We start from the raw sequence: 4,994 nt of genomic DNA on the forward strand, positions 1-4,994 counted from the left end.
GTGGTACCTGGAGAACCTGTGAAGGATCCTTTCTTTCAGGAAACTCCAAAGCAAAACTTCAGTGAGGTACAAAACTGCTTCAGTTTCTTTGTATTGCTAATTATCTACTGTGGAGACTTCATTTTTTCAAATTATCTAATAATACAGGCAATGGCGTCATGCCCAACGGAAGATGTGCCCAATTTCAAGGAACTGCTTCAAGTTGAAAATTTTTACTTGACCACCGAGGTGATAGGATTTTAAAATTTTAATTTCGTTGATTAATCTACTAATTACTATATAACCAGATTCCATTATTAGACAATGTACTTCCTGAGTAGCCGAATAAGCATTTAAGATCATAATTGCCAGTTTCCTCTGACTTCTGAGATGCGGTTATTTTTGTAATAATCACTATGAAATATTAAATTAGGTAGCTGTGTTTGACAGCTACATTTTTTGTTTCTTCTTTCTATTTTTTCCCTTGTCTAGTAGTTAGTTCCCCTTCCCCCACGACAGCAAAACCCTAAATATACAACAAAAAAATGCTTTGGTAGATCTCTTTTTTGTCACATTTTTAAAAACAAACAGTACATTTTATCGGTCGTCTTTATAGGAGTTTTACCATTTTTTCTGTAGGGATTAAAGAAAATGAAGAATTAGTATTCTTCTTTTAGGTAAACCATTACTAGTATCACCGTGTAATACATTTATAGTGTTTGAGAAAGTAGAAAAGAAACTCTGACGTGGATTAAATGGTCTTAAATCAATGTTTCAATGATTAAAAAAAAATCAAAAAATGACGATAAAATCTCTAGTCAAGTATAGGAAGTCTAATGAAATTGGTTTGACCAGGTGTAGTTCTTTCAGTTATGAGGAATCACTTCACAGGAATGGTCCAATATGAAAGGACATATTCTCCATGTCTGTAGCAATTAATTTCATGCTTGAACTCTCTTGCTGTTTCCAGGAAGGCCTGTATTGGTATTGAGCATGAAAGAAAGCGAAAAGAAGAGGAGACCTACTATTGTTTTCCTGCATAGTACAAACAAATGCAAAGAGTGGTTGAGGCCATTGCTTGAGGTGACATTTGTCGTTTTCTTGAAAATTCTTGAGTTCTCACTACGATGGAGTATCAAGGATATTACTTTCTTTTAGGGATATGCTTCAAGGGGATATATGGCTGTTGCAATTGATTCTCGATACCATGGAGAACGTGCAACCAGCATGACAACCTATATATCGAGATGTCAGTATTTTGCTCTTTGCTTAAGTGTATATTCAATTAGCTTATACAGAAAAGAACTTTCCTCTCGGGCTGCTTATGCAACAGTGGGCTGTCCAAAATTTGTGATATGTGGTTATAGACCATGTTATGGATTTGGTGAATTGATGTAACCCCTTGGCCTTTGGTTGTTTGATGATGTAGTTTCTTGTTTATGAACTTTATCCCAGGAAAGGTCTGAACATAGACAATTGGGAGTAAGCTAAACGCAGGAGATATTTTCTCTCACCATTGGCTTCATAATAAGAATACTCTCTTACCTGTGGTTTTATAATGAGAAAGAGTCTAACCAATTGTGCTTGAATACCACTGTACGTAGTTGACTTGATCTTGCTAATTTCTTCTTTCTGTAGTACAGGCCCTAGTGTCATATTTGATACGGTAATTATTGAAAAAACTAACCTGATTCTACCATTTGAGAAATCTTGGTGAAATTTGGTTATTATTCTCGAACCGCATGATTATTAGTTGATTTGGAGCTCTGAGCATATCTTTTGCTGAGTTTTGAAGGTTTAGGACTTGATAAAACTGGCAGATTATCTTACTGAGAGGGAAGATGTTGGCCCATCAAAGATAGGTATCACTGGCGAATCTCTTGGAGGTTTGACAAGTAAATTAGGAGCTTTACATAACAGTATAAACATCAAGTTCAAATACATTCTGCCTTGCAGGTATGCATGCTTGGTTTGCTGCATTTGTTGACACTCGCTATATATTCTGTGGTTGTCCCCATAATTGGTGTTCAGGTACCTCTTGTTAAGTATAATAGGATCAACGATAGAGTTTAATTGATAGGAGATTATGATGAGAAATTGAAACGAGGTTGTAGGGTTTTCGATGGGCCATTGAGCATGATAAGTGGCAAGCAAGAGTTAACAGTATCTAGGCTGTCTTTGAAGGTGAACACAGACTCCAAGAACCTTATTAGTTGGATCAGCTACTTTACTGCTGTCTATATGGTTCCTAGCACATCTCTCTCACTAGTTTGTTACCAGCTACTTTAATGCTGCATATATGGTTCTTAACTTAGCTGTTTCGCTTGTTTTGTTTTCAGAAGCACTTGCCAATTTAGACAAGAGTACAATTGATAAACAAGTAGTTCAGAAGGTCAGGTTTATGACTATCGTGTGTAATTTCTATTTTCATTCATGCATAGTGAGCAATTCAAATACTATGGTCTTCCCGCTCCTCAAGATTATTTAAGAATTGGCATTCATGTGATGGGAGGTTCGATGGACCCTTTGCTATATATTGTGATACACTAAAATTTGGGGGAAGGGTGGCGGTATGTGGCATTCTAGATAGGTGAAGGAAGTTTTATTGGAGCAAACCTGAGCTATATGCAGTGGTTGCAGCGTTGTACAGTTAAATCATCTCTGTCAAAAGTTTAAAATAGAAAAACTTTCTGACAGCATCATAAATATTCATAACTATTTTAGTAGCAGATTCAGTAAGAGAAAGAAGAAATAGTCATTGAATCTGCTAAAACAAGAAGCAACATGGGGGGCTAAGCAGCTCTAGATTAGGCAGAAAAAACTGAGATCCGCCATATAGCTCGGACTATTCTGGATTTGATGAATTGTAAGATATAAAAGGTCTTTTTTTCTCAATTTTATCAATTATTTGATTATTATTATCACCAATTTTAGTATTGAGATGCCTGTGCCCATGAGAAATTGTGGAGCCACCCTTAATAGTAATAGAACCCGGTGCAAAGTTTCCTCCAGTGATATGAGCTACGAAGATCTCAAAATGATATTCCAGCTCAGAGAGTTGTGTACCGATGGAGAACTGAATTGACCCTTCCCTTATTTCTACCGGAGAATGAAAAACATACATTACTGTGGATATTCTGACCAAAAAATTAGTCAGAGATGACAATCATTCATTGCTCATTGTTGCAGAGATTTGAGTGAAACCCATTTGACCACCATTAGAAATCCTCTCGGATTCATCATTGCTTTCCTTGTTCATTGTTGCAGAGATTTAAGTGAGACCCAGTTGACCACAATTTAGAGATCCCCTCAAATTCATTTTTGCTTTCTAGTCCCAAGATTGAATGATGTTGCTTCAGTTGATATATAATCAAGGCTTGGCATCCGGGGCCTCTTGCCTTAGACTAGTGTTGAGATGAAATGTTCGTTAATTTGTAGTGATTAGAGCGGAAAACCAGCATAATCTTATGGGTTCAGACGTTGAATCTTTCCAAATCTATGTAGGAATATGTCATGATCCATCCTTCATGCCTTGTTTGAGTCCATCTTCACTTCTCTCCCCACCATGTCCCGGTTATGCTAGCAGGACAATCACCCTTTTCTTGGGTTACTAAACTACCATCGTGGGAGAAGACTGTTGAAAGACTTGCGAAGAAGACTGTGTTTATAGTCTAAAACATCATACTGTGATGCTTCTTGTCGATTTTGTTTATAAGTTGAATATCATACATTGTTAAAATCTATAGTCCAGTATTAGAAGCGGGTTATATTTCATGGAACTATCTGATGTTTAGTAGTGTATCTCATCAGGATTGCCCCGGGTTTGGCCTCTCAATTCGATTCACCATACACAGTTCCAATTATTGCACCACGCCCATGTATATTATAGTGGAAGATGATCCTCGTTGCCCACTAGATGGCCTCAAAATTCCAGAAGCCGTTCTGGTTGGCCAGTTTCAACACCTTTTAGTTGTTTTCCCTTTTCCATTCACTTCATTTGGAATTGGGATAATCCAACTACTTCTTTTGGGCTCTTCAGACTCTTTACTTCGAGCCACTGAAATGTTCTTCACTGTAGAATTTTGTCCGAATTAGTTAATCTCCTAAGACCAACTGGACTTTTAGTTCTTGGATTTTGATTTTCTGGTGCAAGTAAATATCAATTTCTTGAAACTAGCATTGCTAAAAGAGTAGCTTTAGTTACCCTGAACCCCACCCAGTAATCTTCGTGTTTACATGCTCCCTGTACTCATCCCCTTAATATAATATAAAAAGTTATCTTTTGAACCGAAAAAAAAAAAATGCATTGCTAAAAGAGCAAGTCCTTCATGTTAATACCTTTTTTTCTTTTTTGGGTGATCGATCTTCTTTGGTTCTGAAATGCGTGTTTTAATAAATTTCAGCTGATAGCGCAACCTGGAATTGGGCATCAAATGACGCCATTGATGGTAAAAGAAGCGAGTGACTGGTTTGACAGATTTCTTGAAGTATAATATACCAGTGCTTGAATCAAGAGTCTTAAGACATTCTTGTCTATAATTATGTTGAAGGATAACTTTTAAAGATTGCTATTAGTATTATTAATAATCTTGGTCTTCCATTTCTCATATTACGACAAGTATGTTTTTCACTGAAATGTCACTTGGAGGGGAGGAGGGGGAGTTTGATTTTTGGCCGAAGTTGGACAATATACTCCAGAATAGTGGTGAATTTAAGGAAAAGAAGTGTCTACGAACCAAATTGTTCTTTATCACTTGTACACCATTAACACTCTGTTGAACAAAGGTAGGAATAAGTTTGGGCAAACCCGAAATTCAAATCGAAATTCGAGTTTTTTGGATTTTTGGTTTGGATTTTCTGATTATGGATTGGATTTTGGATTTAATTTTTAAAAATTTTGAATATTGGATTTGGTACTTAGGATTTTTGGATATCCGAAATCTGAAATTTTTATACTTTACATTTGGTCCATTATCCATATGTCAATAGTAATACGTTCAATACTCTACCCATTA

The 4,994-nt window shown here is 36.4% G+C and overlaps 1 pseudogene; it reads left to right on the forward strand.

The window, feature by feature from the left end:
* Window positions 1-778: 778 nt before the first annotated feature.
* LOC107798724 (uncharacterized) lies at window positions 779-4,074 on the forward strand (annotated as a pseudogene).
* Window positions 4,075-4,994: the final 920 nt, after the last annotated feature.

This window comes from Nicotiana tabacum, chromosome 23, assembly GCF_000715075.1.
Source record: "Nicotiana tabacum cultivar K326 chromosome 23, ASM71507v2, whole genome shotgun sequence".
NCBI lineage: Eukaryota > Viridiplantae > Streptophyta > Magnoliopsida > Solanales > Solanaceae > Nicotiana > Nicotiana tabacum.